This window comes from Struthio camelus, chromosome 1 (assembly GCF_040807025.1).
Source record: "Struthio camelus isolate bStrCam1 chromosome 1, bStrCam1.hap1, whole genome shotgun sequence".
NCBI lineage: Eukaryota > Metazoa > Chordata > Aves > Struthioniformes > Struthionidae > Struthio > Struthio camelus.
In genome coordinates this window covers 151,967,046-151,982,651 of record NC_090942.1, presented here as the reverse complement: position 1 = coordinate 151,982,651, position 15,606 = coordinate 151,967,046, and positions in this window count along the sequence as shown.

Here is a 15,606-nt window from a genome sequence, read left to right as displayed (position 1 = left end):
AGGGGAGAAAGGGAAAAAAAAAAAAAAGTTTCCTGTTCCAGCAGCGTTTCCTTTAAATGAATTCAAGTTTTTCAACTCTTGCTGGGTTCCCCCGCCCCCTTCTCTCATACTATCACTGTTTTTCATAGCTATTACGTTTTTAAAAAAAGAAAAAATCTGTTTTCCCCCTGCTGTATCTGCACGGGTTCCCAAAGGGAAGCTCGCTTGGTGTCCTGGGCGCCGGGCCCAAGCTGCTCGCCCCGGTGTGCGCACACGAGTAACGCAGCGCTGCTAAGTCCCAGCCTGCCCTGGCTCCCCAAGCTGGGAGCCTCGCTGCCACCATTCCCTCCGGAAGGTGGTGGCTGTACCAGGGGCAGCTCAGGTGCGACAAGCGCCAGCCTCTCTGGCGGGTTGTGGTGGGAGCCCGGGCTTCCCCCACCCGCCCTTAGCTGTGCGTCTGGGCTGCCCAGCGCGTGCTTTGGAAGGGGCTTCACACGAGGGTTATCCACGCAAGTCGCAGGCCTGCGAGAGCTCAGCAAGTTTCTGTGTGAGCCATGGCTTTCTTCTGCACAGAATACAGGAGAGTCATTGCAGTCAGTCACCTTGAGATTATTCATGTGAGAAACAGTAAACATTGGCAGGTTAGCAGGACTGGAGGAGTAGACGGTGAGCCTTTAGGGGAAAAAAAAGGCCCTCTTTTTTTCCCCTGTATGCATCCAGTCATTGTAATAGGGCTTTAATCTCTGTTGCAAGCCAAAGCAGTGACATGATAAAAAAGGAATAGGCATATTATCAAGCATCAGTTGCTACAGCCTTGTTAATAACATAAAGCTCAATAATGAAGCTGCTCACTGTTTTAACGCATATTTGAAAGTCTGGCAACGTTTACTTTTGAAAAAAACTCTTTTTTAAAAACTAAACGTTGGGCAAAAATTTTATATTACAAGGAATGCTACTTTTTAGTCAAGCTGTATGAAAATATATACAATTCTTTCCAGATTATAGGAGTGATGAAGCCTTGTGACCTTTTCTTGGGACTGATAGCGGGCTTTTTGTGTTAATAAAACCCTATGCCTTTTCTGCTTGGATTTTAGACGTTGACAAAGTATCCCTCGCGTCGGTATCTGCCCTACGCAACTAAGCATAGCATCAGAATCTTCCTCAAACGGTATTTATCTTGTGCCATGATAAAGGGGTCTGTAAGCTGGAGAAATCACCATTTCGAACCTTTCAAGGCAGCCTGCTGCGTCCCTGTCACGAGTCCTTCTCAGCATATCTCTCCCAGCATCTGTCTGGGTCAATGGCAGGAGGCTAAGGCTAAGTGAGACTCGGGTCTCCCCTTTCCTTTTGGTCCTGAGCTCTGCGTTAGAGGAGACAGCACCGCTTCACCTCTGATGGACAGCAACAGCAGTCCTGCCCAAAGCCCTTCTCACCAGGGCTTTAAATATGTGCGTGGAACAACATCCCCATCCTCTCCTCATACCCCTCAAATCAACAGTAACTTGGAAATACTGGAACATATAATGAGCTTGGGCATTCTTACATGATTTCCAGGTGGCACCACCTAGTAACTTGCGCGGTCTAGAAACTTTTCCTGGTGCCCACCGTATGCCCCCAGCGGAGCTGACTCCGATCTGCAGTGAGCCTCTGCTCCTGCACGAAGACTGCCTTTCCCCTTTTGTGATTGTTTCACCAGCAAAGGATACAAAATTATATTCTCTAAAAGCGGCCCTCTAAACACACCCGTGCACAAGCGGTACGGCGCGGACAGCAAAACAAGCAATTTGAGATCAGATTGGAAAATATGTAACACGTTCCAGAAATCTCTTTTCACATGTTAAAAGTAGGTAGGATACTAGCTTTTAACACTGGGCGTGGGGGGTGGTTGTTGTCCTCGTCGTCGTTTTTAGGATTCCTTTCTCGTCTGGAAGCAAACAGGCAGGAAGAGAAAGTGCATTTTCTGCAGGCGTCACGAGAATGGCTTCCTGCTAAAATAAGTTCAGGGGTGCTCCTGTGACATGGCTACACAGCTGCGAGCCTCTCGCCTCCTGCCTGGCCCCGGGCTGGCGTGTCCTTGCTTGAAGCTGCGGTGTGCTGCAGGGACGTGCGAGTAGCAGTGGCACCCTGAACCAGGGGGTCCCAACCCTCCTCCAAAACTAACTTTTTCGCTGAGATAAGAAACGTCAGCTCTGCGATGAGGGGCTGGATTCTAGCTTTCTGCCCTGTGGGCAACTGTGCTAAGGGCTAATCTGCATTACCAAAGGGAAAGTACAATCACTTTTCTACCTCTGAGACACAATCATCTTTTCCACCTAGGAATTAGAAGAAATAGGTAGCTGCAGCTGTGCTTAGTGAGGACCCTAGTCATTCAGGAGAATACCTGGGGGCATAGAGAGAGAGCTTCAGCTGCACTTACAGATGGTGTAATAACTTCAGTTTAGAAAGTAAAGGGCTACAGGATCTAGGCACCTTCCAGTGAGGCACCATCTGAGCTGAGCTCTTCAGGGTCAAAATTTTGGAGTCTTTCGCAAGCAAGGTCTCTTTTTGGAGTCTTTCACAAGCAAGGTCTCTTTAAACGCCAGAATCTTTCTCGATCTGACCCGCAGTTGGTACCAGGCATGCTGAAATAAAGGCTTCGCTGTTGGTTCCTGTACAAATGCTCTGTCAGATCCTGGGCTTTCAGGAGGGCGTGCTAGTTTAGTATTCATCTTCTGTGGCTGAATTGCCCTTCACACCCATAGCCGATTGGAACCCATTTTCGGCACCAGAAAGCAAACACAGAAAAAGTACAAGCGCTTTTTTGAGGTGGGGGGGGAATTGTTTTTACATATGAAGTATGGACAGGAATAGCCCAGCCAGAGGGGTTAAAAGCTGAGCACATGTTACAGTGAGCCTGAAATGCAGCTCAGCCCTTGGAGCCCTGACAGCCTGGCTTCTGCCTCCTGTGTGTCTGTAACACAGTTTTTCCTTTCCCCCGAGTCCAGCATTAGGAGGAAGGTGAGCCACATGTGGGAATGACTCATTAACTGTCCAGGTGACCCACTAATGAGGAGAAAAAGCTGCTAATAAAAGACAGTCCCAGGGCTAGCAGGAAAGGCTGTTATGTGCCTTGTTTGTCTTTGAGTGTGTGCTATAACAAAATACAGACCAGGACAAAGATTTGAAGGTAACAGGCTGAATTCTTTCATCTATATTACAGAGTGAAAGGTCTGGGATTATTTTAGGCTCTTGTTAGGTTATTTTGAAAGTAGCTGTATTTATAGCAGAATGTGTCTGTATCTGACTTAAATGAAGAATATGAATGGAATATGAAGATTTTTGTCTGGTAGTAGGGCTAATGAGTTATGGCTTGGTGTTATGTTTTTTTTTGAACTTTCTTGTTTTGTTCCTCTCCTCTCCCATCTTACTGTTTTTTTTCCCCCCTAAATATTCAGCTTTTAGAAAAATTATACAAAAACCCTTCATTAATCTAATGGTGGATGGTCATCCTGTGTATTGTAAATAACTGGTGAAAGCTAACTAACTATCCTATTTACTCGTAAGTTTGAAACATTATTTACATGAGAATTTTACCCTTCCCCCCCCCCCCCATTCCAAGTATTCCAACTGGATTTCATTCACTAAAGACTTAAATGTCCTTGTTGAGTTTATGGTAAACAAACCATAACTTATATTCTTAGACTTGTAGTGCTTTATCCAAATCAGTTCTTCCTTTTCTATATGCAGAATAGAATCAGTATGCTCATAGCACCTACAGCATATCCCTAGGGAAGCTAACTTAAAACTCTCTATGAAAACCTCTTGGAGGATAAGATGATGCAGGCTGTAGGAATTCCTCAGTTGTTACCTTCAAAATAAAAGAATGATGAAAGAATGCAAAATATTGCTTATTTTTTTTTTAGAAAAAGCAGCAGAGCTGGTCTCAAGTTAACTTTGAGATAATTGTTATGATGTTTGAGGAAAATGATATTGAGGAAAATGATATTTAAGAAAATCTGTTGTTTCAATCTCAAATACCCACTGAAGACAAGAAAAACAGCCTGAGTTCTACATAGCTACCCCAATAAGTCTTTTCTGACAAGTTGTCAAACAAGTGTTTTTTCATCCAGATCTATCTGCTAAAAGGTGGGCTGTACTGAGAGCAATAGTAGTTAAAATCCTAGCACTACTGTTAAACTGTGGTGTAGGCTCTTTAAAATATTTTCTAGCAAAAATAACAATTTGTTTTTCCTTAATGTGGAGGAGTGAAAAATGTGGCTTAGCTCACTGTCATCTCCATCACCTGGTCTCTTGCTATGAGTTAGCTGTGGCCCAAGCACCCAGATCATTTTAAGATCCCAACTTTTGTCTCTTCATGCTCCTCAGATGTCTGGACGTGGAAAGAAAAATGCGGTGGCTGGCAGACCTGGAGCTGCACCGAAGAAAACCAAATCGGCCAAGGCTGGTCTGCAGTTCCCTGTGGGTCGTGTCTACAGGCTCCTGAAGAGAGGGAACTATGCTGAGAGAATAGGTCCTGGTGCTGCCATCTACCTGGCTGCAGTGCTGGAGTACCTGAGCGCTGAGATCCTGGAGCTGGCAGGAAATGCTGCACGGGAGAACAAGAAAGCCAGGATCCTGCCACGGCACATCCAGCTGGCTGTGCGAAACGATGAGGAGCTGAACAAGCTGTTTTCTTGTGTGACCATTGCCCAAGGAGGGGTTATGCCAAATATCCTTTCCCAGCTCCTTCCCAAAAAAACTCTCAAAGAAACTGCTCCTTCCCAGGAGCAACTTGGTAGCCACTGAAACTTGCTTTTCCTGGTCTGATTTGTGCACTTAAGGATGATGGGACTCAGTTGCACTAATACTAAGTGTGTGTTTACCTCTTAGTCAAGTATTTTTTCCACTATTTTAAATGTATTTTTAAAGCTTGTAATAAAGTTCTTAGAATGCAATACCGCTTTTCTTCTTTCTGAGCCCAGCTCACCTGCTACCCAAATGCTTTTTTTAAACTTGAAAACATGTTTACTTTGAAAAGGTCTTATAGAGAATGGCTGTGCAATAGGCAAAGGAGACCAGACATACATAGCTATTCATGTAAACTTCCCCCATTACAGATTCATAGCACAATTAGTTTAACATTTCATAACTAGTCTAACTTTGTTTTAGAGGTGAGTAACCCTGTGCTTTAAAGTCATTTGGATCATAGATAAGCAGTGGACAGCTACTTGTCTCCAGACAGCGCTCCAACACAAGCCTAAATCCCTAGCTTCTCCATCTTGTCATACTAGCCATAGGTGGTACATATAAAACCTAGTACAGTATCAGTGTTGATACTAGAGGTGAATAACTGTCTTGCTTCTGTCTGTCAGTGCAGGATCACAGGTTTTTGCCAGATCCAAACAAGCCCTCAGGCTTCTGCTGACCAAGTTACTGAAAGCTTTTCCTCTGAAGAGTGTGTAGGGCTTTCTCTCTGCTCATAGTGAGTGCTGAGATTTGCTGTTGAGCTGGAAAGCACAGTGATCTGCAGGTGCATTAAGATCATTGCCACAGCATTCATAGTATCTAGCACAATTAAGTGCTGGTTAGGACTAGCTTCCTAAACTGCAGCCAGGGAATGGATGCTGTGTTTGACAGAGGTCTGCTGTTTTAGTTGGCCCTGTTCAATTTGACCTTGCACCTATGCCCCCACCCACTGCTCAGGTTTTATGATCCTGAGAGGAGTGGTGTATAGCACAAATGGCTCCCTCAGAGGTGCACTAGGCAGGAATGCCTCTTCAGGAAGAGAGAAGGATACTAGATCAAGAAAAACACCTTTATTTCTAAGGTGATGAGTAGTTAGAGCAATTTTCATATTCTTATCCATTTTTCAAAAGAAATTTGATGAGGACTTGGCTGACCTGTAGCTACCTGCCGAAGTCAGGAAAGAGGGGATATGATGTAACAAGAAGTAAAAATGGCTGGGTGCAGGTCTTAAGCTCTGTGAATAGAGTAAAAATGTAGTGTATGCAGCTTTAGCCTTGTGCTGTGTGTTTACACCTGTAACTGGGGGAGAAAAAGCTTTAGGGAAGGTACAGGAGAAAAGGGTACTTGCAAATGAAATTAGTTCCTCCATTTGACCAGAGTGAGGGAAAACAGGCCTAGGAATGATAATTCCTTGGGACCAAGCAAAAGTCTAAGGGCTTGAAGTAACGATAGCAGATTCAAGTGAAGTACTTATTTCATGCACAGTTTTAAATGCAGTGCTTATAGCACCCTTTGCTAATCTAGAGAGCTGTTGCATCCAGCTGCTCCTGGATGCAAACTTGTCGTGTGGCTCTGCTCTGCACTGCACCAAACAGAGCTTGCAAGGCAGTGGCTGCAAGGCACGGTCAGCGTTCAAGCAGCTGCCAGGGCATGCCTTTGCCTGGCATTTCTGTATGATAAACGACATTAGGAGAGCAGTGTGGCTCTATCTTTACTTACAATCAAAGATAAAGAGTTTGGGATGTGGTACTGGTCCAAATCAAACATTAGAGATCCATTTTTTTAAAGTTTTTTTTTTTCCCAAAAACAGTTTCACTTTCTTCTAACGAGTAGTTTAACCCATTTGTAGATTAGCTAGATAGCATAGTGATTTGAAAGATCGCCTCTGCAGCTTCACAGTAACATAGAGTGGATGTCTCCCAACCCAGCAGGTCTGTGAAAGTTTCTCTTGAGCCAGGGCTCAACTTTTCAGCACCTATGTATTGGAATAAAAATGATTCAGCTACTGGAAAAGACACACAGCCCTGGAAAAGACATATATCCTAAACACAATTGTGTATGCTTTTGACCAGGGGTGGAGGGAACCTCTATGAAAGACGAGGAAATGTCAAAGAACAGCAAGAACCCAAAGTCAGATGTCCTGAGCTTTCACAGGCTCTACAATATGGTCGTAAAGCAGTATAACCACGGCTGGTATCAAAAATAACCGTGGTATTTATAGGTTACTGGTTTTAATTACTGATGAATTCAGCAAGGTGAGGTTTGCCCCCTTCCAGCATCCATTCAGCTCCCTCATCTGTTGTAGCTAAAAATCCATTCTAATCCCCAGTGTGAGGATGGTTGAGGAAGATGCACCAGATGCACTGTAACTGAGTCCCAGGAAGTAAATGCTGGAGGAGGAAGAAAGTGGGGAAGGCAGAGCATTCCTTTTAATAATCATTTTCATATATGTTCAAAATCATTTGGTCACCTTTTGGGGGAAGGTTATACTAGCACTTGAGGTTAGTGAGGGAAATTAGACAGAGGCTTGTAATTTTGAAGCCAATGTACACATTTTAGCGCCTTGAAATAACTGCTCCTATCACTTTTTACCTGATGGGCCTAAAGCTGTAATAAATTAACTGTCAATTAATTGGTAGTGCAATTCTCTGAGGCAGTTAATATTCTCCTTGTTTTCACAGGAGTAGGTGGGCTAACAAGGTGCTAAACAGCTCTATGAGGAACAGTGACTGATTGTCATGCTCTCAGGGACTCTCTGAGTTGCACTTGTGTTGTAACCTTGATTGGTTTCCATTCCGAGTAGCTGAACCTTCAGTCACCCAGGTGGCATTAAATGCAGTAAGGACTGGTAATGATATGGCTACTGCTATGTATGAGTTTAAAAGGGGGCAGTGCTTTACAAAAGGAGCAATCTACTAGATTTGGGTAGCAGCATTGTTGGAAAACAGACTAAGAGCTTAGTTTATTAAGGTAAAAGTTTATTCTTAAGGAAAGTATGCTTTCTTCATGTTAGATGCTCTCCTCAGTGAGATAATGGTTTTTATAAGTTTGATACTAGTATAAGGCTATTGTTTAAGGGTTTGTTTATTTTTTTTTAAACTTAGAATTCAGTTACTCTAAAAGGCAGGGTACTCAAAAATTTCCTAGAATAATTTCTATTGTACTTTTGAGTGGCTTTTAGTTTAGTACCTGATTTAGTTCCTCATTGATTCAAGGTAAAATATCTTTTTACTAGTTTAAAAAAAAAAAAACTTAAGAGTTCTGTATACAACAGCAGAATTTTCCTATGTTCCTCTCCTAGCAGCCCTGTGTTACAGACTTCGAAGAGTATTTGGTACTATTCAATAACAGAGATTCTGTGTCAGTAATAAGTGGTGGAGACTTGTTAAGATGGATGCAATACCATGCAAAAATACAGTCCTGTATATTTGTGGCAGCCTGAGGTGTAGTGCACTGAGTAGAGTAATTTAAGTGTCCAGCACAAAACAAAGCTTCTCTTCTTCCCATAAGCCTCATTCCTGATGGTGGCCTATTATCTTGCAACAATAGGTCTGCTCACTTTTGGAAGGCAAGATCCATTTGAAGCTGTTTCCAGCAGATGAAATCTTTATTCCTGACACTCTTACTTCAGACAAAGACATGAGTTTCTAGCTCTGGTTTTCTCAAGGTTGTAACTGCAGAAACTGCCTAGTTTCTTACCTGGGGTAAGTTCAGTGAAGCTTTCCAGGAAGTTTTCTGAATGCTTGTAGATATCTTGAAACCTTTTCTTCTCAGCAGTGCTTCTTTCTTGATAGAGGGTCAGAGGACCTTGCTCCTAAGTTCTACCTCACTCTCTAGAGAAGTTTGGGGGATCTGCCAGGTGACTGACTTGCTGCTCCAACTGAGCTTACAGATGACTCTTGCTGGGCTGGAAACCTGCCAGGCCTTTCCAGAGCAACAGCTGGACTTCTCCTTCAGACAAAAGCATGAAACAACAGTGAGCTGTTCTTTCTGTGAGGGGAACTGACTTCTAAGGGAATTGGAAAAGGCAGTGGAATGAGGAAAGTGGTTAAGATACTTAATGCTCAGCATTTTTTTTTGCTCCTGTCTCTTTATAATTTAAAGCATTAAAAGCAGCCAACCTCATGTTTATCTTAATTCCTCTTCTTTGTGTACTAGATTGGTGTTAGAATGTCTGAACATGGGAAGAAAAATGCAAAGCTTCTCCTTGCACCGAAGAAAACCAAATCGGCCAAGGCTGGTCTGCAGTTCCCTGTGGGTCGTGTCTACAGGCTCCTGAAGAGAGGGAACTATGCTGAGAGAATAGGTCCTGGTGCTGCCATCTACCTGGCTGCAGTGCTGGAGTACCTGAGCGCTGAGATCCTGGAGCTGGCAGGAAATGCTGCACGGGAGAACAAGAAAGCCAGGATCCTGCCACGGCACATCCAGCTGGCTGTGCGAAACGATGAAGAGCTGAACAAGCTGTTTTCTTGTGTGACCATTGCCCAAGGAGGGGTTACACCTAATGTTCTTCCTCAGCTTCTTCCTAAGAAGACCATGTCACTGAAACCACGGCACAAAGGTGTCCAGTCACAGGAATTCTAGCCACTGCCAGGCTACTGGCACTGTGCTGTAGCAATACTGACTTTCTCCACAGCTCAGTTTGTCACCTGTGTCAGCATTTTTGGTATAAATTCACATGTATGTTCTTGTGTATATGCCTGAAAAGAGGCCAAAAAGAGTTGTTAGTGAAATTTCCCTATCTATGTCCTTTAGAAGCTGGAACAGTGAGGGAGGAGACTCAAGAGTACTCTTATAATTAAATAAGTATGCAGAAGACTCACGTCTATCTTCTTCCCCTTTTTAAAATATCTACTGTTTCAAACAGAAGTTTTTCCTTAGCAGTGCAGTTATCTAAGGAAACCTGGTCTTTTTTTTTTTTTTTAAACTTGTGTTTGTGTGTACACAGGTGGGTTCTCCTTGATCTATATGTGTAAACGTTTGCTTCATTTGATGTCTGTACCTGTGATGAGGTCTTAAGTGAACTATCTCGTATAAGCAGCTGTACCTGAGAAGCTTAGACTGGGTTTCCTTGTAACAATGGTAAAGCTGATGAATCATCTTATCTCGCATTTGGGTGCTGGGGGAGGGTTGTGCTGTAATTTCTCTGAAGGTCACTCCCTGCCTATTGGGCCATGCTGGCGTGGCCTTACATGTTTCTGCCCTCATGGAGGGCAACCTGAGGACTCTTCTATAGACAATGTATAAACCTCATCAGTGACTGAGCCTTAAACAAGTTCTAGAAGCACTTTTTTTTTTTTAATAAGAGTGAGTTCCAGTTTAATTTCTACCTCTCTGGCAACGAGAATCTCCTTAATTTCTCTGGGACTTGTTCCGTTTGGAACCAGCTCAAGCAAAGCTAGGCCTCAAGAAGGCAATTCAGAAAGTCATTTTTCCAGGACCATCCAAAACTTGTTGGGTCCTACACTTATGGCTGCTTGAAAAGCTACTCAAGCACTTGCTCTCTGAATTGCAACACTGCTGGGGACAGACACTGGTGTTGATCTGTTTACTGTCCTGCAGAAGACTTTAACAGCTTCACCAGCAGAATACCACTTAAGTTCAAGAGTATTGTAATAGTAGCATTTCAACTATTCCATTTATAGCAGAGAATAGGAAGGCCCAGTGTCCACTAGGTTCTGATATGTTAATACAGCCAGGTAAAAAAAAGTTATTTAGAGAAACATCTCAAGCACAAGGTTTGGGATCCTCTGTTTCCAGTATCTGCCCACTAGCTGGACGTTTCTAGTGCAGCTCATAGATATCTTCCTGGTTTTCTGGACTTGTGGGGACTGGATTCATCTCTTCGTATAGGCAGGTTAGAGAGTTTAAATGAAGGTCAAGAAGCCAGGAATGAGAAATCACAGAACTGTAGCTGGGGGGCTTTGTGTGTGAAACCTCTATCATGTGCATAAGCTGTATACACCTGCTAAATGGGAGGGTGTGAGAAGACAAATGAAGGACAGTCTGCTGGGAAGTCTCAGCTTAAGTAGATGCTATGAGTGCTGGAGGTAAATGGTTTATAGTGTGAATGGTAGATTAGTATTGTTTTGAGGGCAGCTTTAAGATCAGCCATTGCTATTTGTGTAAGCATGGTCAGCTATGGCCAGAAATCTACAGGGTGAAATGATGCTGACCTGCATCGTAAACCTAACCCTTGGTCTTGGTAAGCAACAGCGGCTCCAGCTCCTTAGGGGGCTTCCGGATGTTTCTCTACAGTAGTTTCAGTCAACATCAATAATGTGAACTGTGTTTTAGAAAAACTGTTCCCTGTTCCCCTGCCAGGTTGACGGTTACATTTTGTGCTGTGTTGGCTGAGAGGCTGGCTCACAGCCCGCTGGCCCTTGCGGCCTGGCCAAGCTGGTCACCCCACAGCATGGGTGCCCCAGTGACTCAGGCTGCTCCCGCCACACTGCATCGCTCTCTGCTGTGTCAACACAGCTGCTTGCAGGGCCTGCTGTGAGGCAGGCTGCTGAACTGACACATGTTACAAATAACGAGTTGAGATGTGAGCTGGTACCTCAGCTGAAGTAGGCAAGGAGGCTTGCTGAACCCTCCTATGGAAATCTATGGAAAAGGGGATTATAGTGGAGAGCTCACCCCAAGCTGCAGCCCAGCTGGAGAGGAAACAAAGCTTAGCATTGGCTTGCACGAAGGATTGCCGCTCACTCAGGGATCTGCACAAGCCATGATGGGACGAGCGGGCCGTGAGCAGCTACTCCTGCCTGGAGCACAGGCCTGAGAGCAGCTCGGAGGGACAGCAGCCAGCACGTGTGGTGCTGTGCTTTCTCTCTCTTTATCACCAGATAACTAATGCAATACATCTTATTAAGCTCATCTAGCTCTACCGGTAAGTTTACGTGGGCTTAAGCTTGACTGCAGGGCAGCTGGCAAATTTGAGGCATCCTGTTGCTCCAGGAGTAGCAAGCTGAAGAGGACATGGTCTATCAAGGCTGAGTGCCCGATGTGGACTTTGAGGTCTGTAGCTTACATCTGCCAATCTATGAGGGCCAGTTTGGAGGCTGGTAATTCAAACGGCTGTCTGGGGAGAGATATCACCTTTGGTAGAGGCTCGCCAGTGCTGCTTTGGCAAGAGGTAGGATGGAAGGGAAGGATCTGAAACCCCAGAGGAGGGGAGCATCCCCTTAGACAAACCAGAAGTGTTACAGAAGTGACCTCCAGGCAGACATGGCAGCTTCCTTAAGATTAGCAGTCAGGAGCAGGAATCTGTTTCCTGGATAGACTCATTTCTCTGTCGGTTAAACAGTCTTCGTTCATCACGTGCCAGTGGCATTTGGCAGAAGAGAGCAGATAGCAACGAACCTGAGGACTGCTGGGATGGGGAGGGGGCAGATATAGCTCTGAGAAGAGCCTTCGGGAAAGAGCATGCCCAAAGCCTGCTGGAGTCCCCAGCAACCACCATACAGCTCTGTGCTCTTAGTGGTGGTTATGGTTAACCTATGTACACCTTGGTTCCTGAAAAATACTTCTCCCGTTCTCTCTGTGCTCACCAGCACAACTTTTCTGTTGTACTTCTAAATGTAAAACCGTCAGTGCATTCATTCCTATACTTTTGTGATGTCTTAAGACAGCTACAAAGACGATGCCAGATGCCAAGATATTAATTTTGGGAAACTCCTGTTAATTCTCCCGGTACTTTCCCCCGCAGCTCTGAAGCCTATCTTGTTCTTCTTTTGAAGATTTGTGTGCTCACCACATTGCATGCTTCCAAAGGGTACTTTTGTCATAGATGAAAATCCATGGTCAATTAAAAACAACAAAATATACTTTTGGTCTTCTAGCATGTCATCAGCACTGTTCATTGCCACGTTGTGCAATATCTACCCAAAACAAGTAACTTGATAGCATGTGAAGCATACAGTTTGTAGAGGCTCTACTAGCAGCTGAGTGAGATTTTGTTCCTCATTTCCCCCGAGCTGGCAGTTTGCCTTCTTTCTTGGTCTCTGTTCCTCAGCTCTCCTTGGGGTCACAGCTTTCATACTTCCTTAACTTCAGGGGGCAAATTGCTTATTAAATAGCTAATGTTTATTGAATGTTTTGAGACTCTTCAGTGTTAGAAATGCAGGAAGTTATTGTTTTGTTTATACAAGTGGCTCATTAGACTCCCAAACAAGGGGTTATGTAAAGAGAGTGTGTGGGAGCAAATGGAACAACTGTTTCTAGGGCTGCAGGGAAAATTGTGTTCTCCTCAGCTTCCTCAAACTATCTGTGTTTCTTTGTGGTGCTGGGCATAGCATCTGTGCAGATATTTTTGCCAGCAGTATCACGATAGGGTTTCTTAATTGTTCTACCCAGGAAAGACAAGTGCACTTAAACTCAGTTAGCAACCACTTTAGCATTTATTATGTCAGTAACCGCTTGGCACTTGGGGAGAGGAGTTGGTCGTACTCTTAGAGATGCACAACCAGTGAACCTGTGAAAGGTACAAGTTGACCCTGTGTTATCTGTATGGTGTGGTTTCCCTAGAAGGCAAGGAGCAGTGGATTTGGTTCCCAGTTGTATGAGAACTGAAGTGCGTTTGTGTAAGTGAGAGACCCAAAAGAGCATCCACCGCACACACTTGCAAGTGACTTCCTTTGCCAGAGTACGTGTTTTCTAAGGGGCCACGCTAAGGAAGGTGCATACGTGTTCTCAGGTGTCTCCTGATTTGGGAGTACCTCTCTTCTTTCTAAGCACCAGAATTTAAGCATCTTTCTATGTGTACCTCTGGGCCGGTAGGTGTTTTCTAAAGGAGCCAAAGGCTCAGTTTCCCTAATGTTCTTTCTTTTGGACTCACTGCTGTCACCCTCTCAGCTCAAGGAGTCAGAGCTCACAGCTCCAAGAAGACAACCCCTTGGAGCCTGTGGGCTCTTCTGGCAGGGAGAAGCCTCATCCCAGCACTTTGCTTTACTTTATGCCTCCTCTTGAATCCAGGGCTCTGTCCAGCCAGTGTAGGACTCGTGGTAGCTGAAGGTATGATGCAGAACTAGCACAGCAGTAGAAAAAGGGAGCCTGTCTTTGTAAGCCAGGGGTTAGGTAAGTCAGCAGAGATACTGACATCTTTTTTTATGTCCAACCCAGGTATGATCTCAGCTCACGTTTCTCATTCTAGGTATAGTGCCAAATAGCGATTAAATGACAGAGTAATCGGCCTACTTTTCATTATACAGAATATAGACAAGGGAAGTGCAAGTTAGTAACCTGAGAATAGCTGTCCTTCATCTAGATCAGGGGAGAAACTTCTCTTTTTCTCCTTGCAGGATACACTATATCCAGGACACTGCTTAAGCTGGAATTAATGGCACAAGCAAGCAGTGATGGGCTATTTCAAGCAGTCACAGCACTTTGCTGACTTCTTCTTTTGAAACTCAACCATTGAACAGTCTTTCAGACATGCATAGAAGACAGTGAAGATTGCTGCTTGAACTAGGAAATTTTTTTTTTTTTAAATAGTGCCTCTATTCATTTAAACATCATGCAGTTACTTGATGAGGCTTAAATCATGCTTTGCTAGCTGAAGTGCATGCTGCTGCAAGGGAACCGAAACATAGCCCGTGCATCTGTTGAGGAAACATTAAGCATCTGTCATACATCCTAGTCCTTCTCCTTTCCCAAGTTTTAACATCGCTTTTCATTTCCAGTTTAGTTTTCTTTTTCCAGTATCTTCTATTATGGTTTTTAAAACATATCAGCTAATTCACCAGGGGTCTAACCCTCTTGTTTGGGGTAATACATGTGTGTATCCCACTCACTTGGACAAAATTCAGTAATAAACCCAGGAAGGTTTCCTCGATGTGCTCCCTGTTTACCAATCTGTCACATTCTTTCTGTATTGCATGGACCTGATTTTTCCTCTAAATTACTATGACTTCTATGTAATTCTGTTTGGCTCAATGAAGACACACTGATGTAAGTCTAACTTGACACATGAGTCGTAGCTTATCTCTAGCTGAGCACTTCTATTGTGCCTTTGACTCTGGTTTCCCTTGTAGACCTAAATGACAGTCTTTCATGAGAAAACAATTGGTACAATAATATAGTACAGTAAAATAATATCCTTTTAAACAACTGAGTACTTCATTGTTGTTTAATCCTGCCAATTTAAGCATTCTGAGAAATCGAGATGCGTGCATTGGGACTTCTCCTACCTTCAAACTGTTTCTCTGCAAAGAGTACTCTCTCTTTCAGAAAGGCTTTGTCTTCCTTCCATTCAAATCATGGCAAAAGATCCAGAAACTGGTGAAACCTTGCCTTCTCCTTTAACCTAGATTACAAATTCAGTACTGGACAGTGATATAAATGATTGCATCAGTTATTCAGAAAAACTGAGGGATCTGCATGTACTCCCCCTCCCACCTCTTGTAATCCATCTGTTCTCCTCCCTGGATCTTTTTTGTTATTATCATTCTTGTCATTTTCAAACAAAGCAAAATGACTCTTCCACATTCTGGGGTTTTCAACTTCCTTTTACTACAGTAGCAATCTACTGTTCCTCTCAAAGAAAAATTGCTCTGGTACTTGCTTGGATGTAGGTCCCTCCTTGGAGCAGATCCATCCCTCCCTTGCCTAGCTCAGGCCCCCAGTGCCAAGGGAAATGGAAGAGGAAGGGCTAAAGTAGATGTTTTGAGAAATGGTGCTGAAGTGGAGAAGAACTATGAAGTGGGAGAAAAGAGATGACAATAGTGGTGTAAGAATAAGAAGAGCAACGTAGATGGTGAAGGAAAGGGTGGCATAAACATCAGTGGGGGAATGAAAGTAAAATTTATTGTGTGAAGCAGCATTTGGTGACGGAATAAAACAAAACAATAATTTCCTTTGTGGCAGAGATCACTGTTTGATGTTGTCTGGTTTCTCTTACCAAGA